This window comes from Chiroxiphia lanceolata, chromosome 20 (assembly GCF_009829145.1).
Source record: "Chiroxiphia lanceolata isolate bChiLan1 chromosome 20, bChiLan1.pri, whole genome shotgun sequence".
In the NCBI taxonomy this organism is placed as follows: Eukaryota; Metazoa; Chordata; class Aves; order Passeriformes; family Pipridae; genus Chiroxiphia; species Chiroxiphia lanceolata.
In genome coordinates, this window is record NC_045656.1 from 1,288,082 (window position 1) to 1,314,984 (window position 26,903).

General features: G+C 46.6%; 1 protein-coding gene and 2 long non-coding RNA genes across 8 annotated transcripts in view; 2 read left to right on the forward strand and 1 right to left on the reverse strand.

Annotated features, from left to right (window-relative positions):
* LOC116796521 (autism susceptibility gene 2 protein-like) overlaps positions 1-26,903 on the forward strand; it is a 402,708-nt gene that overhangs the window by 35,571 nt on the left and 340,234 nt on the right. The window lies entirely within an intron of this gene.
* LOC116796523 lies at positions 6,803-8,867 on the reverse strand. The gene is made up of 3 exons (XR_004360394.1): positions 8,753-8,867; positions 7,264-7,486; positions 6,803-7,067 (listed from the first exon to the last, which is right to left on the reverse strand). It is a non-coding gene; the product is annotated as an uncharacterized LOC116796523 (long non-coding RNA).
* LOC116796524 overlaps positions 8,980-26,903 on the forward strand; it is a 39,153-nt gene continuing 21,229 nt past the window's right edge. Inside the window, exons 1-2 of the long non-coding RNA XR_004360395.1 lie at positions 8,980-9,180; positions 24,402-24,488. This is a non-coding gene — a long non-coding RNA (uncharacterized LOC116796524). The remainder of the gene's footprint in view (positions 9,181-24,401; positions 24,489-26,903) is intronic.

Sequence of the window (26,903 nt, forward strand, 5' to 3'; positions counted from 1 at the left end):
TCTTCCCTCACCACTCCCTTTTGAAATAATTTATTTTCTCTGCTTAAAACATTCCTATATTGTTATTGCTCTCACAGTGGTGTGCACTGCACTCACTAAATCAAATTTATAATGCTGGAATTAAAGTAGTAGGTTTCTTCCATTTTCTCTCCACGTACATTTAAAAAAGAGAAGTTCTTTAAATTAACCTAATGTAACTGGATTTGTTTTCACTTTATTAGCTTTGGAGGGGGTTCTCTTGAGGACCTCAGTGCCATTATATTATCTGAGGAGCAGATCTGCTTCAGTCTGATGGGAGTTTTTAACAAGAGCAATGTTTTCCCATTTCAGTGTGAGTAAATACTTTACTGAAATCCAGGGGGCTGATGCTCTGCTACATTACCAGTAAACATGAAGTGAAAAACAGCTGGCAGAGTGGAGAGGAGACAGAGCATACAAAGTGCTGGTGTGCCTGCTGAAGGGCTGGCACTTGGGTGTATTTTTGTGAGTGATTTTATCTGTCCAGAAGATTTTAGCTCTTGGCCAGCTCTGGAGCAATCTTGGTTTCAGGATTTAGTGTAAGCTGGGTGTTTACCTTCACCCTGCACCACTTACCAGAGGTGTAGGAGCTCCAATGACTTCATGGGGTTGTGCCATGCCTGGGAATAGACACTCCCCACAGATACTCCCTGTCCCTGAAGCTTTGGGCTGCAGCCCTCGTGCCCACAGAAAGCTCAGCAGAGCTGGGGCCAGGCAGGGCCTCTCTCCAAGGTGGCAGGAGCAGGTTGGTGGATGGCACAGCAGGATTGTCACAGTCTCCATGCAACAGCTGAGGCAGACACGTGGCAAAGTGTCCTTTCCTTTGGAGATGGGCCCTGCTCCTTCCTTGTGCTGTGTAAGGAAAACAGCCAAATACGAGCCTTGTCACAAAACTAATTTTCTACTATTTGATTATCCAGAACCATTTTGGTGCAGATAAATATTTCTGACCCCAGTTGGCACATTATTGCTTTGACCTCTCACCCCTGGCAGACCCCTGTCTGCATCCTCCCAGGCTGGATGACTTGAAAACTATTATCAGTGACAAGTAAAAGACTGCAGAGAAATAAACAATGGGGACCTCTGAGCTTGCCCTTGTAAACTACGGTCAGGCATCACCCGAAAAGCGGCCGGAATACAGACAGATCAATGCTCTGCACAGTCCTCTGCAGACACACTCGCTTGCACAGGGCTTTCACAGGCTATAATGCATGTTCTGATAATGTCTTAGCACTGCATTTTTTTAATGTACTTCCTTTGTTTGTTAAGGTGCCTTTCAAGCCAAGTCAGTGCTGGCTTTCCATAAAATTCGCTGGTGCTTCCATCATATACCTTGAAAGTGGTGTGTGCAGAAGCCATTCTGTCAATATATATTTATATGTATTATTCAGCTCCTGTTGTTTGTGTTTGCCAAGGAAGTTTGCATGCAATCTGTCAGGTTAGTTTCTTAAAAGCTTGGATGCTGAATTTCTGTTTTCATCTAACTCTTCCCCTGTTTAGGAATGAGCTGTCAGGAGTGGTGTATTTTTTGTTCAGATTTGTGCAAGTCCTGGATGTCCAAATAGGAATGTGACAGGCAGAAAAAGCACAAATGTGCATTTTTTCAGTTTAAAAAGAATTAGTAAGTTCTTGAGGAAGCTTTTGTTTAGCAGTGTTGGTGTCAAAGCACAGTACTCCATGGCTCTGCACTGTGGTACCTGAAACTTGAATAAGGTCCTGTTTTTATCAGCCATCTCTTGGGAATTGAGATGAGCCATAAGGCCTTTCATATGGAATCTTCTGTTTCACTAAATTAGCACCATGAAGGCAACAGCACTGGGGTTAGAGGATTATGGTTTGAATGAACACCCAGAACTAATCTGCTTCCATGATTCGCTGGGTACAGTTGGGAAGAAAGCTAATCCAGAGGGAAGTGTTTTACTTTTGCCCCTGTGTGTACTGGAGATCACATTGTCCTGAATGACCCTACTTTCCTCTTACACTGCTGGGCTACACACTGTCTGTGGTGCTGTGTTACCTTCAGGGTGTTCCTAATCTCATTACCATGAAGGTCCTGGCAAAATGTCTTGCTCCCTTTGCCCTTTCCTTGCTGCTGGTTAATGAAATTCCAAGAAAAGAGTAAAATTAAATTTGGGGTTACAGAATTCATCTCTAAAAAGCATTTTTACTTTTGTGGTGATGCCCTCCATTTCTGGTTACTGGGGTTAAAATCCTGTTGATATCTTTGCTGATGTCTGTTTTTCACCACTTGTGAAGTGTCAGGGTGGATATAATGGTTTTCTGGTGAAGGGGGATGTGTAATAGCAGGAGAGGCTGTGGGACTTGGATTCAGTTTCTCTTCTGGCAGGGGACTTTGGTCCCATGGAGTCATGGAAGGAACAGCTGAACTGGGCTAAATCCTCGCTCCTGAGGTTCCTTAAAACAAAGCACCTCTGAAGATCTCTAGACAAGGTACCCTAAAGAGACCATGTGGTTTTGGGAGGGGAATTTAGACCTAGAAATCTGATCTCTTGCTTTCTCTGCACTACTCTGTAAAACAAAGAGCCCTTCCCTGCTTCACTCGTGGGTGCTGATGAAAGATGCCTTAAAGATTTTGGTTGCCTACAGAGTCTGATAATAGAGGAAATACCCAGATTTGGAAATATGCTCTGAGGACTTAGTGTTGACCTGCTGGAAGTCTGTTTGATAGGTCCTGGAGCCCAGGTTGAGAGTTTTGCTCTTCCTTTTAGACAGTCTCTGGCCCAGCTCAGGTGTTAATAGAGATGCTCGTGCCAGTGGGCTTGGCCAGAGTCCAGAGACATGAGACAGGACCTGGTGCAAGGGTTAGTTCAGGGACAGCATTTCCTTCCCTTCTCTAAAATCCTCGTTTGAGGCATCAGTCTTGAGCCAGGCTGAGCAAGCCTACATTTTCTTCTCTACGTCTCCCTTTCCCTCCATTTGACTCTTCTACCAGCTTTGCTTATATTCCTGGTGTGCTTTCCAGGAGCTGCCATTAGTCATGTTCCCAGGAGTCCCTGTATCACTCCTGGCTGTGATACATGCCACTGCCAGAGGTTTTCAGTTTATTTAAAACTCTGCTGCAGCAGGTTTTCCCCCCTGCATCCCTTCCTGAACTAAAAGCACTAGGCTATTCATTATTTTCAATAAATAAGCAGTCATTTTGTTAATCCATCTTAAAAAGTATGATCACCCACAGGTGGAGTGCTTTTTTATTACTGTTATTTGATTCCTTCTCATAGATCATTTTTGCAGAGCAGCATCTCTAGGTCACGTTTCCCGGCTGCCGCAGGGGATGCAGGAGCTCAGTCGGCTCCTCGGGTGCTCCCCAGAGCTTTGGGGTGCTCATCCAGGGACAGGGTTCACTGTGATCTACTACAGGGTGGGCAAGATTCCCATGACAGAATCCTGCTTCTCACCTTATCCATCAGGTCATTCTGTCAGCAGCCAGATCCCTGAGCCAGGTTTCTTAAAAACACGTTGTAGCAGCAGGTGCACAAGACAGGAAGGAAACAATAACCTGGAGGTTCTGCTTAAATGCTTGCCTAGACCAGCTTATGGCAGTTACTGCTGTCCTGGTGCTGGACTCAAGTTAGGAGGGCTTGATTCTGTGCCATTGATCTTAATGTCATGAATACAAACTCAACTTTTACACTGCAGTAAATTAGTAGTATTTCTGCTTCTGCCTTTAGAACTACATCAGGTATCAGCGAGATAAAGATCGAGGCTCTAGCTGTGGGGTAATTCTAAATGGGAAAGCAGAGGATGAATTTTTAGAAATGCTTGTTCCTAGCAGAAGTTTGCACCTGGTGAATTATGCTCTTAATTTCCAAGAAGAGCAAAATAAAATCACTGCCATGAAAATCCTGTCTGTACCTTAAAAAAGCATATATATGGATGTGTATACACACACTATTGTTTAAAAAATAATAAACCTGTAAAAAGCAGTTATTCATGCTGCAGGTAACAGTCATCTGGCAGTGCCTGGATTTTGTTTGCCTCACCTTGTAAAAAGGCCCCAGCTGTGATCTCTTCCGCTCCGTGTGAGCTCCCAGAGGGGCCTCCCCCAGTCTGCTGGGGAGAGGTTTGGCCATGGGCAGCAAGGGGACAGACACCAAAGTCCAGAGGAGGATGTGAACCATATTGAAAAGCTACTGGTTGGGAAGCTTTGAGAGATGAACAGGAAGGCTGAAGATGGTGTTTGAATGGAACAAGAATAAGGCAGGGATGGGGAGAGGGGAGCACAAGGATGGGAAGGCAAATTGGATCCCAGGTGGCATCACGGGCCAGTGGAGGGGGCTGTGTTCTGGGGTAAGACAGAGCTCTGGAGATGATCTCCAAAACTGGGAGCTGACTCACACTGGCAGTGCTGTTGTTTGCATCCTGAAGAGGTAAAAGGGGAAGGCATTTATGTGTTTGTTTTAAATTAGTTTGCCTTTTTTGAGTTCAGGAGCCCTGAGCCAGTTCTGTGGAGATGGAATTACTGAGTGCATGTGTGCTGAGCATATGTGAGAGGGGAATTGAATTGCTTGGGGAGGAGTTTGTGTGCTCTAGGTACAGCAAAGAGATGGGAAAAGACAGACGTTTTGGGACTGTTTCCACTAATTTTATGTGAAAGAGTAAAATGAATCAAACTGTGCTGGAAGGGGGGACGTGGTACGTTAGGCACTGAGGTGATGCCTCTTCACATAGTAAAGAGCAGCCTATAAAAGCGAGGGCAGAAATGGTAGGATTTTGGCTGGGGGAAGGTAGTTACTGGTTCTTTATTTTGAAGAGGCGACTAAAGGAGGCAAGACAGATAGTGGAGACAAAACTAAGATGAAACAACCTTGCCAACAAAACATTGCAGTCACTGCAACATTCCCATTATTTTCTTAAACAACAACCCCAAAAGGTCAGATTGCAGGACAAGTTTCCCTTCCATTCTCTTCCCTAATCCTTGCACCGTTCCTGCCTTTGCTCAGAGCACATCTGTAGAGGGGAAGCTTTTCCTTCCCTGGCCATGCACAGAGCTGGGTAAGCACTCTGCAGGTCCCTGGTCCAAGGCAGGGGGGGCAGGAGGTGTGTGACAGGCACGTTGTACCTACACTGTTGTCACTGGCAGGCACTGCCTGTCCTCACCTGCAGTTGTTTTGTTTTCCCATTGAATCCATGACAGTGAGTGCTTGCCATCATCTGTTCAGGGACCCTCCAAGAGAGAGAGGCAGCCACAGGCATTAAATGTCACACCCCAACCACAATAAAGTGGGCAACAGCAGAGGTGGTGTGAGCATGGGCAAGTGGCTGCTCCTAAAATCCCCTCCTGCCCAGGTGGTGCATTTGCTGCCTTACCAGTGCCCTTATGGGGATGTGTTTCCTCATGGGCTCTTGTCAGCAATCACAAATAGATACCATTGCCTTTATAGCTGAAGGGAGATGCTGCTGCCAAAAACCCCCAACCAACCCAACAAGGTGAAGGACACGTGTTGGCTTGAGCAGGGAGGATCTGCTGGGGAGCATCGTGGTTTTCGCATTTATTTTGCCATTCTCCTGCATTTGTCACAGCTCTTCCTACAGCTCTGATCTTTTTGTCTGTGTTTAAAGATCTTTCTATTCTCTATTTAACAACAGGAGGCTTTAGGTTTAAATGGCACAATGGTGTATGTAATTTATATATACAAAAAAGATAAATTCTTGCTTCTCGAGACACAAAATGCAAGCATTGCTTTGTTGGCTGAATTAACTTTTGTGCTATGTCAGGCGTGGAAGGTATTGTTAGAGATATGATTTTAGTATATAGCAGTACTAAATATTTTATCTTGTTGGCAAGCGGTGTTGTTGCAGGAGGTTTAAACTTCAAAGTGAGCTTTGCTAAAATGCCTTTAAAATAAAAGGAAAAAAAGGTGGAGAGGGAGATGTAAGAGTGACTCGATTCGTGCTGGAATGATTTCACAGAAGGATTGTTATCCACTGAGACACAAGGCTTCTATTTGACCTCCTGCTGACTTCCCTAAACACTGTTTGTAGGATGTTTAAACACTTAAAAAAAAAAAAAAAAACGGAGGGAGGGGAAAAAAAAAAAAAGGCAAACTGCTCTGCTGGAGTGTCTCCGTGCAGAAAAGCCACATCTTTTTTCAAAGTGACACATAGAGAAGGTATTTAGCACTTACAGAGAGCTTGTTGGCAAGCTCTCAGTTCTAGGGACGTAGAAGCGATCCAGGCTCTCTATTTTAATTTGAGTTTTGGTGCCGGGTGTCCCTCTCTGCTCAGGGTTTGCACAGACTCAGCCCCTGGGTCTGGCGTTGCCATCGGCACGTTGGCTCTGCCCGCTGTGCCGGGCAGGGTGAGCTCGGGAGGTGCTGCTGCTCGGGGGCTTCGTCCCCTGGGGCTGTGCTGGTCCCTGCTCGGCATCGCCCCGGCAGGAGCCCCAGCTGCGGGGAGAGCACGGGCTGCGGCAGCCTGGGCGTGACTCGGGAGGTATTTTGGGATCTTTCTGGCAGAAAAATGCAATATCATCGTTAAAGAGACTGCTGCGGGATAATCGGTGACTAAGATGTGAGCGGCAAACAGCGCGGGGAGCTCCCCAGCACAGGGGCGTTCAGCTGCTCCCTGTCACGCTGCGGGAGGGGGTGAACCAGGGGGACAAATTCATGGGCTCTGAGCCCTGTTCAAGGAGCAACTCCGTGCTGCCCTCCCCAGGTACCGCAGGTACACGGGCTGCCAGAGGGCTTCATTTCACACAGGAGTTTCCAAATTTTGCTCAGTAACAGTGAGCAAGTTCATTGTTATTCATCTGCCTGAAGCTGTTTCCATTTGTTTCACCCCCTCCTTGTCTTTTCCTTGCACTCCCTACACTCCATCTTCCTCCTGGGCTACCTTGCTGAGGTGGTGCTTTTAATGAGCTGCTGGAAATGTGACGTGATCTGAGGCTACATCTTGTACCATTGAGGCATCTTGATGCCTTCAGGTCATCCATGACTGAACTGCAGGACAGGGAAGGTCAGGGGTGAGATGAGTGTGGAGCACAGGCTATGTGCCCCTATTTTCCTCCTGCAGTGGTCAGAGCACCTTTCCTGCAGGAGGTAGCAGGAGACATCAGTGCAGGAGCAATGCAACTCAAAACTAAACTTGTAGATCAAGGTGAGCCCAAGGGTGGCTCATAAACCAATTACTGGGTTAAGCAGGTAATGCCAGTGGCCCGTGCACAGATTTATCATCACTTCTGCAGTTCCAAAGCACTGGGAGAGAGGAAGTTTTTCCCTTGCTCACCTTGAGGGTACAACGAGGGTTGTGGTGATGAGGAGCTCTCCTCTGCTCTGTCATCTTTCATGCACTTTTCAGGACACACATACACGATTCCCTTCCTCCTGCTTGTTCTGGCGTGACTGAATTTGGGACGCTGGTCCTCTGGGAACAGAGCTAGTTTTTAAGCTCTAATAGGCTTCCTGTTGTCACCATTTGGGACATCTCAGCAGCAGAAATGGGAAGTGACCTTAAGCAAGGAAGAAGGTAACTGCACAGTTTAACCCAGGGCAGCTGTGCCTCTGCTGTGTCACTCTGGTTGTGGAAGGAGATGTTGTCTAGAGCTCTAGACATCATCTGGAGCTGATGCAGACCCCAGTGGGATTAATGGAAGGACCCTCATGGTTCTGCACAGGGGCATTTGGGAGCCTCTGAAAGGACTGCAGAGAGGTGCTGGTGGTGGTGCTGTGTTGTGAACTAGAATCTCCACAGAGGCCACTTCCCACGGTGACAGATCACATCATGTACGATCGCATGGTGTGACATGAGTTGTGTTTTCTGGATCTTACCCAGAGAAGAGCCCATTTTTCATTTTTTTGTGCATGCTTGGGAGAAAGCAAACTCTTCCCAGGGTGGTTTGAGCTGCAGGCAAAGGAGTTCAGCTCTGCAGGGCCTTTGCCCAGGGCTTTTACGTGGCAAAGCTGAGCGGTTGCACCTGGCCGTGGTGGTCCAGAGCACTACTGGAAGTAACATGACTGTAATTCAAACAGAAATGCTAAAAAGATAAAAATTTTTGGCATAGGTTAAATATTCAACAAAAAGTTTGATCTCTGCTTGCTTTGGCAAACAAGTACATCCCCAAATGAATCAAACAAGTTGTAATACAGAACAAATTGGAGTAGTGGAGGATTTGTCTCAGACGCTTAAAATCATATTTTATCCCCTGCCTTTATATTACCATCTATTCAAGCAAAAAGCATGTTTTGAAATCCTGATGGAAAAAACGCTGAGCACGTGTTGTTTATTCCTTCAGTGCTGTGGTACGGTCTTGTATTTCTGTCCTGTGCTCTTTTCCAACCTTGGAGCAACCAAAAAGATAGCTGGCCAATGTACTGTACTCAATTGCTGTATATTCTACATCCAAAGATTTGCAAAAATTATTTTAAATTAAGCAGGGTACAAAGTTTTTCTAATTTCTAGCGCAGAGAATTCATTTTCAATTCCTCTATCAAAGCAAAATGACAAATACAAAATGCAAGTGAAACCAGATGGACTAACTATATTAGGAGCTCTGCATGCATATTTTGTGTCACTTATTAGCATTCATTAAGTCAAACACGGGGAGAAATAAGCTTTACCCACATGTATGAAACCAATAAGGCTGGCAAGGATCCAAGCCTGCTCTCGTGGATTAATTGTTTTATAACTGCTTTAATTAAAATTGTTCAGTATATGATTAACCTAAAAGTTTTAATTTCCACAAAATTGTTGAACAAATGAGACATTAATATTTTACATTAACTGTGGAGAGTGTGCTGTGGTTCTCTGAGCAGCTCACTGTAAACCTGAGGCGAGTGGCCTTGTGGAAGGAGTGGGGGGTTGGCCCCAGGTGCCCCCCTTGGGGTGAGAGGCTCATGGTTGAGCAGTGTGTTCTGGAAGGTTCTGTGCCTCCCTCCATTGTGATGACAAGGGAACATAGAATGTTCTCTGCTTCCGTTGACAGCTTCCACTGGGGCTGGTGCCATGGATTGTCCCACAGGGAGGGTGGCAGTGCAGCAGTGAGGCAGGAATGAGGGGCTTGTCCTTGTGCCTCTCCTGCCTTGGCTGTTCTGGAGAAGCACATGGGCTTTTCCAGCCTGGATCTGCCCACACTTGGAGAGCTGTCCCTGTATGGGGGATGGACAGCAAAGAGGTGATGGCTGCAGTGATGGACAGAGCCAAGAGGTGATGGACACAATGATGGACAGAGCCAAGAAGTGGTGGCTGCAGAGCAACTGCAGCAAGGAGGTACCATTGCTGTGCTGGTTCCCCTGTTGTCAGGATCACCTGCAGCCTCTCTCTCCTCTGATCAGGGGCGCTGTCTGGTTGCTGTGGACTGCTAATTATGAGCTTTTGCCCCTGTTTAATCACCCAGTTTGTCTTACAGACTGACTGGAGTTTTAAGAGGTGTTCCAGCAAAATGGGCATGAAATGCCACGAGGGAAGTGGAGGTTTTGGGCCAGCTACTGTGGGTACCTCCTAAAGCTGTGCCAAGCCCAGGTGACAAGCCCAGGTGACCTCCTTGTGGTGTATGCTCTGCAATGGCTCTTCTGCAAATATAGAAGCTGTTAAATCTCCAAAGTGCCAAACTCCTGTTGGAGCGCAGCACTTGGAGCTGTTGGGTTTAGGCAGAAGAAAAGCTGTGCTGGAGCCTGATGGGGGGTCAGGTCACCTCCACCAACCATGGGATTTTTGGAAATGCAAGAGGTCACGGTTTTCCTTGTCTTATCTGGAAATCTGAACTTCCCGTGTTTATGTTGTGTGATGCCTTTTTGAGGTGTTGCCATAGCAGAGAAGGGGGGCAAGTGGTGCAAGGGGTCGTGTGTTGTGTTGTTGGGATGTGCTGGGGAGATCTGCAGCTCACTCTGCCCAGGCCTCACCTCCTCCTGCTGTTTCATCTGGCAGTGTGAGGTGCCTTCAGGGTGTGGGTGTGCTGCCATCCTGATGGTTTATCTGTTTTACTGGTACTGGAAGTGTTTTGACACGTGATATTGCAGGCAGACAGCAGAGCTGGGCTGCACCTTGGTGTCCTCCTTCTAAAAAGCTGCATCATGATCTGAGCTCATGGCCCCCTTAGAGCTCATCACAAAAGTATCACTGACTTAAGTGGGACTGAGAGTTCATCTCTAAATTTACTTCCTTAGGGGCCCCTTTTGAGGTGGCTGCTGTGCTTACAGCATGGGCAGCATGGTGTCAGACCCCCAGTCTGTGGGACTTCTTGGGGGGGAGCAGGCTCCTCACCTGATGAGGGAGAACTCCGTGGGTTCTTGGTGGTAGCTCATGTCTTTTGCTGGTGCTCCTTTATGAACTGGCATTGGGAAAAATAGTCTTTATATTGATGGCCTCTGTGGTCCCACAGTGTGCTAAAAAATAGACTTAAGTGAAGTCCTGGCTATGCAGGGTTCAGAACTTCAGCTGATGTTGCTGGAAATACTGTGCACAGCCATGAAATCTCCTGCTGTTGGGTCCTCTTAGAAGTACTTTTATTGAAATGTAGTTGCTTCCAGTTCAGCAATATTATCTGGGCTCTGAATGTGCCATAAAGTGTTTTGCTTTCTGATTCTCATCGAGCCTCTGTAGGCTTTCCAAAGTGAGCATGCAGAGTGTCTGCCATTGCTTTGGAACATGGGAATTTCTCCTGGTGGGAGGGTGGCTGCAGAGGGCTGGCTCTGTTCCCCTTCTGCACCTACTCCTGGCATCGCTGTTAAAACTTCATATGGCTTAGAGTTACCAAGATCTGGGGTAAACTGAGCAGCTGGCCACAGTTTGCTAGGTCAGAGAGGGCAAGGAAATCCTCCTAGTGTTGGTAATGAATTTATAAATGCTGCTTATGTCTAGATTAGGTGGAGCTCGGGCAGAATTGTTGCTGTTCATTTGTACTTCAGTTTTAGGATATTTGGATAAGCTTGCAATGTCGAGGAAACGAAAAACGGAGGGGTTTTAAAGAAAGTCTGTGAGGGTTATCTGACTCAAACAGAGATAGATTTTGATTCCTGTAGGCTTCCTGGAAGAACATACGGAGGGTGTGTACACACACACACACACACAGAGAAACATATGTGCTATGTGCTACTCTGTGTAAATACAGCAGTTTCCCTTTCTGTCACATCTGATGAAAGATTTTGTGTTGCTGAATCAAATAATACAAAATTATGAGGATAATGACCAGAGTTTTCCATGGCAGTGCCTGGAGGTGTCTGTTGTTCCCTGCTGCTGTACATACCAGGCATTGCTGGAAATCAGGCACAGCTCTCACTTGCTAAAGCCTGAGATTAGTGCCTTTGGGCCCTGGATCAATCTGGAAAAGTCGATCTGAGAAACTAGCTCTGAGGTAAATGTTCCAGTAATCGACCTTTCAGGGTGCACATGGGGGATTCGAGGACATTTGCCAGCCCCACAGAGCTCAGCTCTGCTTTCCTGCCTTGTCTCTGGGGGAGATGAGGACACAACTCCTGGTGAGGTGTCCCAGCTCCTAAATCCTCGTGCAAGGCTGCTGTGGAACTCTGCTCTCTGTTTTAGGCTCTGGAAAATGCCTAGCAGCAGCCTCAGGCTGGGTGTACTGTACCAGTGGTGCCAACCTTGGGAACCAGGCAGGGCTTCTCTGCTTTTGAAAGGTGAAAATCACTGGCCTGTAGCCCCACTTTGTCACAGAAAGAGCCAGAGCAAAAGCGTGTAGGTATAAGAAGTGCTGATTTCTGGCAGGATGAGCTCTGAATGCACCAGTCCATCTGTAAGGGCTTAAGCCAGGTGTGAATCCTGTGTGGGAGATCCTGAGCAAATCACTGGGAAGTGCAGCATTAGCCATGAGGCAGGTTGGCCTTAATGCATTGTCAGGGGCTGTTCCCTTGAGGAACAACACGTGTGTTGGGCTCCTGCAGTGTGTTAGCTGTGAGTGCAAACAAGTGCTGCTTCTCTATCCGGAGAGGAGAAGGAGGAGAGTGCTAATTCCTTCTGCCAGAGCCAGTTTCTCCAGGGACATTCATTGGAATTTCTTCCTTGCTAATTTGGATGCTGGTTAGTGTTGAAGGGATTTACTCTGCTCTCAAGGCTAAAAGGCATTGAGGAATTCCTGGTTCAAAGTGTTGCCCAGCTTGCAGAGCTGCCCCGAGGCCACTCCCTTATGTGGGGGAGCTGGGGCAGCTTTGCAGCCCCTGGATGTGGTGGATTTGTGCCTTCCCTCGGAATCATGGGGGGTTTGTGTTTTCATGCCCCTCTGATGTTAAACCTGGTGACTGAAAAAGAGTGAGGCAGGGCTGCTGAAAGCTGCAGTTGGGATTCTTGGAGATGTGAAGTGGCTGGAGTGTCTGTCCCTGCCTTGGAGACCAGTGGAATGCTGCCACACTCCCTCCCTCCCTCCACCAGTGCCAACCTTCCCGTGCAGAATCTGTTCCACAGCTCCCAGCGCAGTCGAGGATTTGTGGAATCCTCAAGATGATGAAAAGCAAATAAGAGGAGTATCAGAGCATTGTCTTCTATACAGCAAGAGATGTTGAAGTGCCTCTGTGGAGATTCTCAACCTGCCTTTCATGTACAAGGGCTGTCTGTGCCTGTGCTCTTTTCCTGTTGTGGCCTTTCCCTTGTGTTGCTGTACAGAGAGGTAACTGCAGTCTGTGGTGAGGAAGATGCAAACCCAGTGCATCTCAGCAAGTTGTTGTGGTTTGGTGTTATTTTTTTTTTAAAGCATATTTTCAGATTTAAGACCAACACTTCCATTAATTCACAACTTAACCTCTGCTGCTGAAATAACAGTATGTCTGTGTGGAGAGAGCTGAAGTGGACTCTCCAGGCTGTACTTCATGGTATCCTGTGGGGGTTTAGCACAGCACAGGCTTCCTGGCTGTAGGTGGGTTTGGTTGTGCAGGGAGTTAAACCAGCTGCTCTCGAGAGCTTTATTTCGTAGGAAATGCCTGATGGTGTCTGATGAAACCTGCCAGGGACATGTCCCATGGCTTGGCCATTTGTGTGAGGGTGCTGGGAGGTGGATCAGGGGCAGAGCCCTGGGAGAGTTTGGTGTTAAATGCTGCAGATACTTCTGACATTTGTGGTTGATCTCCCCCGGCAGCAGTGCCCAGCCACCAGGAGGAGGAGGTGGCCTGGTGAGCTGCACAGGTCGTGCCACACTCAGGTCCTTTTGGAAATACATTCCAGCAGATCCTCCTGCTGGTTCACCAAATCTTTCTGTAGGAGTGGGGGGCGGGGGGGAAGGAGCATTGTTGTTCTTTGTAGGATTCATTTTTGGACCTATTGAATGACTGCACTGATCACCCACCTAAGAAAGGAAAGTTTCAAGAGATAAAGACCTTCCAGCTCTCTTCCCTTTAACTCTACATACTTACACAGTATCTGTTCCCCTCCTGGATTTACTGGGAAGTCCAAGTGGAAAGATGAGTGTGCCAGTTTATTGAGAATTCTCCTTCCTGATGGCTATGGTTTGTATTTTGTTTTTAATGTAGTACCCCCAGCTAATTCATTGGTAGCCATCACTTGAAGATTGTTGACATTATCCTCTGACAAAATATAATGTGTGGGTAATCCTATTTCCTGCAATCAATATGGTAATAGTAATTAAGTATCTGAATATGAAATACTTATGTTGTTTATTTTTGAAATCACACAAACTTCCTGCAATTAGATACATAAAACTAAATTATTTAATATCAGGAATTGAATCCAAGTCATCTGTGCACTAAAAAACCTTGTTTCTATCAAGACAGCAGTACTTGGGTTTATAGTAGCTGTGTTTTATGTGAGTTTTCATGAATTTTCCCAGTGATTTTTCCAGTAATCTTTCATCATCAAGGATTTAGAATTATTACAGGCCAGCTCTTCCAGTTGTGGAGTTAGAATCCAGGCCAGTCCATACAAATAGGCTGTACATCCATTCAGAGCCCTCCTTCCAGGGATGCTGTATTTTCCACTCTGGTTGGTGTTTTGGTTCTTGAGTTCTTGCTTCTCTTTATTCAGCCCAAACTCTGTTATTCAGTTCATTTTGTTCCTGACAGGTTTTCATTTCCTTTATAAATATATAGCATTTTCTTTGGCCTCTTGGCTGTGAAAAGGATTTAATACATTGCTTTCTCCACACTTGCCTTTTTTTTGTTACTATCAAAGGCTATTCTTTCTTTTCTCCGTCCCTTGAATAATCACTGAAGACAGTAAGGGAGTCTTTCTCCAGAGCTGCATGCTTGCAATACATGGTAATAAATATTAAGCTCCTTATGAATTGTAGCAACTTGTGTTTTGATTTAAGTTTTAGCAATTGGAGATGGCTTTTGACTCGTAGGCAGAACGTCGTGTGGTGAATTTCCAAAGCTCTGCCTACGGAATGTGCATCTGCTTGTACATACAGGCATTTACACCCCTGGCTTTGCAATGCAAATGTGTGATCTGCAAGTACAGCAGGGGCTCTTCTGTGTGCAGGAAATGTGAGGCAGGATCTGAGCTCGGGCTCTGAATTCCAGTCCTGTTCCTGCACTGGTTTCTGTGACCGGAGGCAAAAGGTGCTCAACAAACTCCATCCCTCAGCACAGTGCTCTGCCAGTGGGGGTGACAGTGCCACTAAGGTCCTGCAGGGCTGCCTGGAGCTACACACAGAGGCTGGAACCACTTCTGACTCCGAGTAGAACCTTTCCTTGTGGAAACGGGGTACCTGACCTGCCAGCTGAGGTATCCCATGGGTCAGCATGGGAAAGGGAGATGCAGACATTCATTCTGAACCAGTTCAGTTCCAAAAGGCTGCTGGCTTGGGTTCAGCCCCAAACATAAACCTTGTGATGACAAACCGAAACCCAAAAGGAGAAGTTTCCATCACTGTTGCAAGATGGAATTGAAACATTGACCAGCAAACAACCAAAGCACCTGGTGCAGCCTTGGCAGCCTCGTGGGGGTGTGCAGGGACCCCTGGACCCCCCGGCAGAGCAGTGGCTGCCTCAGCTTCCCAGGAAATCCAACTGTCCCACCAAGGGACCTGCTGGAAAGAAAAGAAGCAGAGAGAGAAGCAGCAGGCAAATGTAACCCAGCCTTCACTGGCTTATTTTGAGGTAAACATAATAGAAGAGGTTTCTCTTTGCATGTGCTGTGATTTATATTTTAAGGTGAACTGCATCTCTGTTGTACTAGAAGACAAATGTGCTCTGTATTCAGCTGCTGTTATCTATTACTTTTCTCTCTCTAGCTCATGCAGAAGAAACTTCAATGTGCCCAAGCTGGTAGCTGTCTTTCCTGAGGGATTTGTGGCATGGAACCACGGGTCCCAGAAGTCTCACAGTCGTTATTGTATTTCCATTTTCCTGCAACATTCAGCATTTTTTTCATGTCACCTTCCTTGGAGTGTTCCTCTTATTATTTTCTCTGTTGGTTTAAACAGTCCACAGCATCTGTTCTTAATTTTATAAAAGTATGAAATTCCATTCCTGGATCTGTTTGAAGCACAGGAATCAAATACACACACACACACACATCCCCTATGGAACAAAGCATCTTTTTGCCATTAAAATATATTATGCCTAAATATATACTTGGGGGAAAAAATCAGTATCACATTTATATTGTGAACTGGAGAGAAGATAGAGGTACGTCACCCAGCCCAATCTCTGGAAAGCTTTGCCTGGATTTAATCAGGAGCTGCATCCCATCAGTTGGGAAGTGGTGTTGGGCACTGGTCTGTGAGCAGCAGGTGAGGGCGAGGGGTCAGGATGGTCCGAAAGGGTTGTCCAGCCCTGGCACAGCAGTGGAAGAGTCACTGTCCCTGGAGGGACTTAACAGATGTGTGGATGGGGGAACATGGTTTAGTGGTGAGCTCAGCAGTGCTGGGGCAGTGGTTGGACTTTGTTCTCAGAGGGCTTTTCCAACCTAAATGATTCTGTGTGTCTGTAGTGCCACAGAGATGCACTAAGGGAGATGCAGTTGGTGTTATGGCATTTCTGTGTTGTTAGGGTGGTGTGAGAGCTTCAGGAGCAGTCTGTGCCTGCTGGAGTGCCAGGATTCTGTGCAGGACTTACAGAAATGAATCAGAATGGCTTCATAAAGAGCTACCACTCTGCCTCTGAGCACTTGAGGATGTGGATGAAGAGGAGGAGAAAAGATGATGACTAAGGAGCTAGACAATGTGGAAGAGAGCTTGTTGGCTAACCTGATGGGGAAGGTGCGTTGAAAATGAGTTTTGCAGTCTGTCTACCACTCCAGCAGAGACTGGATGTTTTGAAGGACCTGTGCCTGGACAGCAGGAGAGCAGATGTCTGAACATGGTCTGAGCACAGCTGTGACTCATGGCTGAATGACTTGGGTCATACATGGCCATACATGGTCACTGCTGAAGGGAGAACTGGGTGCTGCAGCCTGGGACCTTCCTGGGGTCAGTTATGTCCCAGGAGGCCTGGCAAATACCAAGCTGCCCTTTCAAACCATCTTTAGATACTTGGCTGTTTCTCTCACTTGATGCATGCTGGAGAGAGGAACCACTGGAGTGGGTTTTTAGTTCCTTTGAGATACCAGGTTGGTACTTTGCTCATGCAGTGACTTTGGCTGGCTGCAGACCAGCCCCTCTCTGAATGTGGGAAGGATACATATGGAAGGAGAATGAGTTGCAGCCATATCACAATGTGGCCTGCATGAATTGCATCTCCCTCCCTGCTTCTGTTCAGCCAGGACTTGTGACACTGAGATGATGGAAAGCATGTGCACTAGTCTGAGAAGAGGGTTTGCTGTCTGAGCTGCCTTCACACTTGTGCTGTTTTAGAAGGAGCAATTCAGTCCACATTGGGCTTACTGGAAGGTTTGGCAGAGAAAATAGGTGTCTGATTAAAACACTGAGCTTTGCTTGTGTTCCTGCCATTATATTTCAGACCCAGCATCCAGCTGAGGTTGGGACTCTGGAGCAGGAGGAACGTAATTCTGGTACACAGAATGAGTCTCAGTCCCTTCTCATTGGAGTTTAACTGAGATTCCCGTGGAGCATCCCATCTCAGGACTGCCTGAGCATCAGCAGATGTTTTACCTTTTATATATATTGAGATTTTTCATCTGGTGATCTCAATTAATTAAGCCTTGTTTAGTACTACTTTGAGTTATATGAAAGCTGGATACCCTTGCTGCTCTTGCTCCCCTATGATGTTGAACTGCTGGAGCAGTAGGTAACTGACTGAAACCAGATTAAAGCTCTATTATTCACATAGATGTTAATCATGAGCAGGGATTCTTTGCACACTGCAAAACTCCACATATCTCACTGGGCTTTGAAGGAAGAGCAAGGCTAAAAATAAAGGGTATGAGTTATTACCACATCCACCTTCAGGGAGTGGGTTCCATTCTTTTTGAAGAACTGGAATGAGCACTGGAGATGTTCACAGAGAACTCATCTTGGTTTTCATGTCTCTGGGCATGGAGTTTGGATGGGAGCATCTCTTAAGTAAATGTATATCTTGGGTCAGAAACAGATCTTGCTAAATAGGCTAGAAAAAGTGATAGATTCAAAAAATGAAATAATTGGATATTTATAGCCCAGTCTGCAGTGTGTTGGTGCTCTGGGTTTGCCTATCTAGCACCCTCGTGTACCTGATTATCGTGAAGCACGCAAGTAGTATAACTGGTTTCTTTAAGATTATTGCTTGGGCAGAAGGCATTCTTGGAGCTTGCATCATCTTCAGGGATGGAGCCCTTCCAAACAGATTTGCTATAATAGGATGCACTGGAGAGAACATAAACACAAGAAAATAATGGCAGGAAATACTCTCACTTAGAAAAAATATTCAGACACATCGTTTATGTCATAGTTTTCCTGTATGAAATCTGCCTGACAATAAAACCTTTAAATGTGCCCCAAACCTGAGGCTAAAAGCCACTTCATTCTGAATAGTTCTCTACCTCCTGTAAATATATTGAGTTGCAGTTGTTGCAGTGGGTACTTCACAGAAATACTAATGCAAGTAGTGGAGGGAAAAGGCCAACCACCAGAAAAAGTTGGAACCCACACCTATTTCTTATCAGTGGCTTCTGTTAATATGGATTTCCTCCCTCATTTAGTGCTTATGAGCTAATATAGGACTTCCGTGTTGAAATGCTGGAAATTGGATTGGATTTCTTGTTTGACTTGTCCTACAGTAGGTAGAAATGCTGGAATGATTCTCTCCTCCCACATGGCAAATCTGAAGCCCCAGTTTGCCTGTTGCTGGGCTGCTGGAAGGTGCTTTTGGCTGTCCTTCACAGCTGCACGCATATTTGCTTCTTGGAGGCAAACTGTGTTTGAATTTGTGTTTCTTGCAGCTCCTCCTGTGCCATCAGTAACTTGCTGGTTCTGCTGTTTGGATTTGGGCCCTTGCAGAAGTGCCATGGGAGCAATCTGGGGTATGCCATGGCTCTGTTCTCCCTTCAGTCACTGTCACTACTCCTGCTTTGCTACATTCATGCCATTAAGTAAAACACTGTCTTGGGAGGTTGCTGAGTGTTGTGATGTGTGCGTTGTTGATAGGCTCAGAATTTCCTATTTTGTCTCCTAAGGAAATCCTTTCCTGGCTCTCTGAGCAGCTTATGTGAGCCTTCATTCTTGCAAGACCTTCCTGTCCCAGTGTCTTCAACACGTAACATCCTCAGTACTGTACAAGAGGATCTGAAACATGGAGGGACCAGTGGCCTGCTCAAAACCTTGCAATGTGGCAAGTTTTTGATCCAAGGCTTCCCAAGTTCTGGCTGTGAAGCTGCCCATTGGGATGGTGACCGTCCCTCCTGCCCACTCCTGTTGTGTCCAGTGAGTTGGTGCAAATTTCTCAAGTGTGTTAAAATTAGGTAAAGAACAACAGTCCAATGTTTGGCCATGCAGTTTTGAGAACCCACTTTGGTCTGAACCTGCTAACTCCATTCAGGACAGATCCTCTAAACCTCCAGGAGACTGGCTGCACGCTCTTCTTAAATTGCCTCCTTATGTCTGTCTTCAAGACTCTTTCTCACAGGACAGATCACTGTTTCATATGAGGATGCTGGGGTATGGTATGTATTGGGATGTATGGGGTATTCTGCTCTCCAGAACAATTCCCTGGTTTTGCCTAGTTTTGCATTTCCTGTGCAACATGTGGAGAGGCTGCACTGGCAGAGCTTTGGTAAAAGCCAGTCCTGCAAAAGTCCTGGTTATCTTGGATGTCCTTTTTTGTTGTGTTGTAGGGTTTGAGTTTGTGTAATTAATTGCTGGAAGGAGGAAATCTTCTCTTTCTCTGAGCAGCAGGGACAGATCTCACAATCTCAGTGGTCAAGAATGAAGCAGACTGCCAACAATACCCCAGCCTCTTTGAAATGTGATTATATGGTTCAAGCCTAGCTCTGTGAAGTGTAATAAAAGCCAGCAGGAGACTATAGCAAGGCTGAAATATCATGCTGCTGCCTGCTTTTACCAGTTCATACTGCCTTTTGAAGAGTCGTTGGCTTGGCAAGGGGTTGGCCAGCAGCCTGATACAGCAGAGCCAAAGCAAGGCGAGGTCTGGGGTGCTGGAAACTGTTACACCTTTCAAACATCTGTCCTTGGAGTGCAGGAGATATCTAACCTGGATTAATCATGGTGAGAATAGAGAATTGATGAAAATCATGTGCATTTACAGTTTACCTTCAGACTCCAGGTGTGTGGATATGTTGTCTTCTCCTGTGAGTGAGCAGCACAGAGGGCTGCAGGGCCAAACTCTGAACACTGGGAGAGGTGATATCCACGTGCATTGGATAGTGAGAGGATCTGCTTGTGGTTCCAAAGATCCTTAATCCAAACTAAGGCAACAGAGGGGTCAGTGTGCTGGCACTAACAGTCATAGTTCTGTGGTCTGGGAGCACAAGAGCTGAGAGGACCAATCTCCTCTGGATCCAGGTGAGCCCAGGAGGTGCTGGATTAGTTGCAGCCAAGTCACTACTACAGAGAGCCAGGGAAGGTATTTAGCAAGTCCCTGTTCATTGTTCTGATGTCTCTCTTATGACCTCTTTCCTTCAGGGTTATTGTCATGGGTCACTGCCAGCTCTGGTGCATTGTGTTGTCCAAGTTTTCTCTCCTCCCACAGTGCTCTGTTGGCCCTTCCTTTCCTCATCCCACGATCCCAACCTGCCTGTTTGAAACCATCATCCTGTGCAGCTCCCAGTATGTTTCACGGATCTGTTGCAACTCCAATTTACACAGATGAGGTTTGGCATAACAGAAGCATACATCATCCCTTTCCTTAGGGCAGCTGGGGAGAACAGAGGGTATTTCCCCAGCTCCTTCCCTGCAGTCACTGGAGTTACAGCATTGGAGGGTCTCCCCTGTGAGCAGCTGAGGGTGAGACTGTGATGGATTGACTCTGCCTTCTGTTAACACCAGCACTGCCTTTCATGCCCTGTTGCTATTTGTGTTTTTTGATGAATGATTAATTAGAAAAATAATCATTTGTAAATTGTGAGTGAACCAGACGTTTGGCCTTTCCTGTAGGGAAATGGAGTCTCTGAGCTCTGCTGCAGCGTGCAGCCTGCTCACAAATGCAGGAGTATTCCCAGGCTAGTGATGAATTTACATGACGTTCCCTTTCAGCATTTTAATGACTGTTACAGCTGAGTAACTAATGAAAGATATTAACAAACAGAAGAAGTAAATATTTAATTTTTCTATAGCATTTTTCCAGCTTGTGGCAGACGGTATTTTAAATGTATGTACAGGAGAATTTCTGCCCCAATCTCTCCATCTCTGCCCAGAGTACAAAGCTGGCTGTGTGTTGGACATGATGAATGCCCCTGTGGAGGCATTTTACAGTGAAGTGGGCTGTTCCTCTGCCCTGTCGTGACAGGCTGCAGTCAGCACTCGATGGCTGTGAGTTAGCACAGCCCAAAAGGCATCATTTCCCTGCACCAGGGATTGTTGCAGCTTGTGGTCCCCTGAAGATGAGATGGCCACAACAAGGTCATTCGGTAAACTACAGTGATTAGTGACTCCATCAAGAAAAGCTGCTGAACGCAGCAGGGAGCAGTCATTTGAAATGTCTCAACTCTGATAATTTACCTTCTTCCACCCTTTAGCATTTCACCTCCTTCCTTTGCTTGAAAAAGCCTGCTGGGGAAGATTTTTTGCAGGGTGTTGTTATCTCCCAGCAGATTCTCTTGCTTGTTTTTCTGTTGTTTTCCTTCATGGTTCACCAGGATGTGATGATCTGACTTACTGGAGGTAAATCAGTAATTTTGGGGGGTTTGGGATCAAGCTGAGGGATTCTCTCCAGCCTGAAAGGTGAGCCACTGCCCTGCCCACGTTATATTCAGATATGCAGGGAGAACTGGGGGCAGAAGTTGCCTAGAGGAAAGGTTTGCAAGGAGGATTTGTCAGCAGCTTTAGAGGTGTTTATTATTAAGCAAGCATGGAGCTGGCTGTATGATTTTGGCATGTGGTGAACTAAAGCCATCACAGGAGATGACATGGAGGGTGGCAGGTCGGACAGTCCCAGTGTGTCTCAGGTGCAGTGCCAGGCACAGCGTGTTCATCCCCACCTCACTGCCAGGCTTGTGCCTGCTCTGCCATCCAGGGTCGTGGAGCAGACCCAGCAAGAAGTCCCAGCCCAGGGAATTCGACTCTATGTGGTTATGAAGAGCAGGGGAAATTTTTGTGGGTACAATCTACGAACGAATGAGCCAGCTGAGATCTCTGTCTCTCAGGCATTACATGCTTTGGCGGGAGAAGAATAAATCTTTACTCAAAGCCTGCAGGAACTTCATCAAGCGTTTATTTAGGGAAATTTGGCCAATGTGGTACACTCACTATGTCGTTGTGGTTGTCCCTGTAGGGCCCTGCATGAAGTCAGTCGTGCTGGGTTGTCTCTGGCTTGGTCCTTGTTTTTGACGGAGCCTGTCCAGGCTCCACATGACTGGGATCCAGCTGCCTCGGTTCTTCCCCACTCTCATTTAGTCTCCCCAGCCTGCCATCTTTTACAGCCAAGAAAAACTTCTGCTAAGTGAACAAAAGCATTCATCTGGATGGAGATATATGTATATAGCAAGAGTGTGTGTGTATTTTTTTTTTAAAGAGCTCATCAGAGTAGATCATAAAGCCAGAGTGAAATAGAGTGAAATTTCTGATTTGAGACAGTGTTTCTTAAACACTGGTTTGCTGCAGGCCTCCTTTCCACCTGCATCTACACTGAACTGCCTCTCCTGCCTCTGTCTGTGCGCTTCGAAATACGTGAGAAAATGCAAGGACGGGGCCTTCCTTCCAGGGGCAGGAGACAGGATGGGGACTGTCAGGGTCTAACCCCCCACTTCTGAGGGAGGTGAGGGGAAGTGGAGGCTTGCATGCTCCAAATGTAGTGCTTCACGCCTGCCTTTTCCAATCCGTATGGACACCCCTGTTCACCACTGGGTCTGTGTTCTCCCATCTTCAGCTTCCTTTGTCACCCTTCTGCTGGTCTGTGTCTTTGCCGAGCTGGGAGGTGATGATTCCTGTTTGCTATGGAGGGTGTGTGGGTTCCTGCTCCCTCAGCAAGTGCCAAATTGAAGTTAAATGCCCTGATCCTGATTGGAAGCAGGGAAGGACTTTGTAGAGCTGCTCAGTCAGAATCTGCTGTCCTTGGTTACAGCATGGGGTGGGCTCGGCTCCGTGTGACTTGCCAGCTCCTTTTGTTCAGTGCAAGTCCAGGGGTAGAAAGGCCCCAGTTATCAGCACTGAAGGGTACAGGGGCTGCAGTGGGGGTAGCCTCGCAGAAAAACATGAGCTGTGTTTTCTCTGCTGCCTTCAGTTATTCCTGCAGGGCTGGATGTTGCTGGGTGCTCAGCTGGGGTTTATGGCAGGACTGTCCTCTGTGATGTAGGACCAGCTCCTGTCCAGACTGGGCTCTGTACTCAACCAAGGCAGGTCACATGCTGAGTTTAACTGGCCTCTGCCTTACTGATTTTTCTCCCATTGCAGGCTCCTGGCAAAGTTGTTTGCCTTCCTAAACAACCTTAGGAATGTTGTTTCTTCCTTTCTAAAATGCTGAAGGGGATTAGATCTCAGAGTGGAGTATTCAACTGTCGAGTGATTTACAGCAAAGATGCACCTGAGTTATGGGAACTGTTAAAATGCCTGTTAAAGTAGTAAATGTTTTTGAAAACTCATATTATTTGGCTGATAGAATGTAAGGTCTGATGGAGCTATTACTTTGCTCTGTATAAACACACATTTGGGCAGGTGTTATTTATGTGTGCTCTCACTGTTGTGGGTGGCAGTGACCCAAAGCCATTGCCACCAAAGGCTTGTACATCAGCCTGCTCAAGCCACAGAGTGCCTTCATTCCTGGTGGACTGTTGGATTAGAAGTCCTCACCCAGTGGAAGTTTAGCCTCCTCTTGGCAGTGCTGGGGTGATTTGAGGGGTAGCATTGAGGCATGGTTGTGTCTGGGGGTGATGGCTTTCTCCTAAGGATGTCAGTGCCTTGACTCACTGGATTTGTAGAAGTTCTTGGCAGAAAAGGAGCAGGTCTGTTGTCCCAGAAAACATGGATGCATCTTTCCTCAGCACTGGTATTTCTCACATCCTAATGTTTCTCATGATGGACGTGAGCAAGCAAGCCTAAATAAATACTCTTAGTGTTTATACTTACGTTAAAAGAAACAGGGTAAATTTGTGGTCTGTGACCTTTGATAGTTGATATTTATTTTTAAAACTCAGTTTACACCTGCTTTTAAACATTTGCCCAGAAGAAACAGTGGGGAGTCAGTAAGTTTGCCACAGATTTATGGGTGTCAAACCTCCTCTCTTCCTTTGCACCCCAGCAGAGTCACTGTGACCTCCTGGTTACCTGCCACTATAACTACTGGAGACAGTCCAAGTCTGTTCCTGACAAATAATTATGGGAGACTTTGGCCAAGTGTGTATGATGGCTCTGGTGTACAGCATTCCTGGGTCATCTGGAGCCGTCTGGTCAGGATGTCCTCGGATACTACATCCGAATTCAGATGCTGCTGGATTTGGTGAACAGCAGATGTACACCCTGGTATCTCTTCCACAGCAGCTTCTCATCTAATGTATGAAAAATTAATTCTTCTTGCTTTCTGGCCTGTTGTGTGTCTACAAAGGGTTGCAGTGTTGCGCTGTGTAAATCTGTGGTGGTGCACAGTAAATATTATGCTTTAACGGTCACAGGTCTGACACTTCTGTTGAGTTATGTACCATAATGTTTGAACACCATGGGTTGAATTTGATCTTAACTACGTGGGTGCACTTTAGTGCATGCCTGAAGAAAATTGGCCACTAAACTTGTGGGCTCGTGTGCACAGTCAGTGATTGAACAATCTGGTGATGCCCCAAAAGGTATGAAATTAATTTTCAGGTACAATAAACAATATTTCAGCCCTGACTGGCTCGGCGGAAGCTTCATCTTCCAGCACTAGGTATTGAAATGGGTTGCAGGATTGCATTTAAGAAGGGATTTGTTCTGCCTCTCTCTTTAGTGCTGAGGAAGCTCATGAAGTTGTGCCAGGCAGTGGTGATGCAGCCGAGGGCTGCTTTGCCTGAGTGGTGCCTCCCTGCAGCTCGAGGTTTGGAATCATCATTGCCTGACTTACAAATCCTCATCATGTAGATCAAACAGAGCAATTTTCTTTGTGTTTACCTTCATACAAGCTGGGCATGGTCCAGTCTAAATGCATTTATCACTGACTGTTTTAGGTAGAGAATTTCTGCACTGTTTCTGCCTCTGTAAGTGAGGGGCTGTGCAGGACCCCTTTTCCTGGAGAGGGATGCTGGCTGTTTGCAAGCACAAGGAGGCTCAGGAGGGGCATGCAACTGCCTGTTCAGAGTTTTGATTTCTGGCAAACTGCAAGTTTTGCCAGTGACTAAGAATTCTCTGTGCAAGGAAATACCTGGAGAGGCTGCAGTGGAAAGTGTCTGTTGTGGAATGTGTGGTCTGTGGTGACCAGCAAGGGGAGTCCAGCAGCAAAAGCAGTAAAGACTTGTTGGCAGGAGGTGCAGGACCCTTGGGACAGAGTCACTGAGAATGTACCAGCAGCATCTAATCTTGTGTTTGCTCCTCTGTTATTGACATATTTGCACACTTGTCCCCATATTATGTCGAGTGTGTCTTGCCTGGGAAGAGTGTTTGTGAAATCTGGAAGTGTGGTAGGAGCAAACCTGCTTGATCCACATCATGAAGCAGCCTTTGGTAGTAACTGTTCCTACTGTTAGCTCTGTAGGTCTCATTCAAGCCAGACCCTAAATAAGAAAGTAGGTGTCAGAGCCATCCTCACCTTTCTGGCTTAGATTCAGAGGCTGGGAAATGATAAGTAATGTATTACACAAATTTAGCTCTTGTTTTTACTCTCCTGTTTATAATTGTCAAAGCTTTGAGCCTTCTGAAATAATAAGGTTAAGCCCTCTCTGACCTTAGGTGAATAGGAAAAAATATAGCTGTGAGGGTCTCGGGCCATTACACCTCAGTGGTGAAGAATCTGAGCCATTTGAAAACCCTGCTAAATTATCCTGCTCAGTGCCAGACATCCAAGGTGACTTACGGTGCTGCAAAAACATAAACATTCGTAACTGGGACTCTGCTGCAGTCCAGAAGTGGGTTTGCCACGTGCCTGTGCTTCGTTGGTCAATAGGAGTGATGGCAGAGGAGCTCCCATGGGCATCATCCTGCCGGGAATGGGGGTGCTGACTCCACTGAGGTACCACTGTGACCTCATTGCTGTGCAGGTCCCAGGCTGAGCTGTGCTCTCACCTCTGGTTTCAGAGCATGTGTTTAATCTGGGAGCCTGCCCAGGCTGCAGGATGCCTTGATGTGTGGCAGGGACCTGTCATCTCTCCAGGCAGCCTCTCCAGCTCTGCCTCTGGGCTCCTTGTCTCCAGGGAGGATGGGAATGGGGGGCTCTCTGTAGCTGTGCCCGTCATACTTGTTGTTTGCTGCTCCTTTGCTCAACAGTCTAAGAAGGGAAGAGTTTATTTTCATGTGGGGGTTGCCTTTTAGATGCCAACTGTCTTACCCAACTGAGCAGGAGGCAGATGAAGCATAACTGTCTGATGTGAAGTTTGATTAAGGGCTTGGTAGCCAAAATGTTCTTTTCCTGGAAGAAGAGCAAGCCTGTTGCTAATTTAGCGCCTGATCCAAAGAAACATGAAAATGGCACTGAGAAGTCATCTTTTCAGCTCTGTCTAGATCTGGTCTTAAAAAAATATAGCGGGTTGGGGCTTGGATAGCCATCTATCTGCTCCAGGTAGGGGCTCAGGAGAAGAAATGTCCTTTTGTCCTTGAGTCAATAGTCTTGGAGAAGAGCAAGCTGTCCCCACTGCCGGGCACCTCAGTCTAGCAACCAAAGCTGATTTGCAGTGGGTCAGACCTGGTTCAGGGTATTTCCAACGGAATACCTTCTCTGTTCACTGTTCTGTTATCTGAATTAACTGCAATTACAGAAATTCCTGCTTGCAGATGTGTTCGTTAGAACATTTGGAGAAGGGAGGTTCAGAGCTGGACTGAAACAGACTTGTTGAAGCTCTGTCCTAACTGCTCCCCCCTGCTGAGGAAAAGCTTCTTCAGCAAGCACATGGAATAAATTGGCATCGTTACTCAGAAGCCAGATGGAGCAGAAATCCAGATTAAATAGAACAAAGTCAAATTCAAAGAAATTTAGAGCGAAAGCAGGGTGGGAATTAAAGGCAGCTCCGTGCTGCCCTCGAACTGAACAGTCATTGTTCCCCACGTTCCCCCGAGCGCCGATCGTCCCGGTGGGACCTTTGGCACTGGGTTCGTTACAGTGGTGTAAATGAACTCCTCCTACAGAAATGAAGATTCAACTCCCAAAGCCAATCAGCAACATAGGGATCTAATTTCCCCTCTGCTGTCTAAATAAAATGCTGCTGCAGATGGAAGGCTCCCTAGAAGCTGCTTCTGGACCGCTTCCACCCTTTTATGAAAGCTCCCCTCAGACGCGGTACAGTGTGCAGTAACATAACCCACT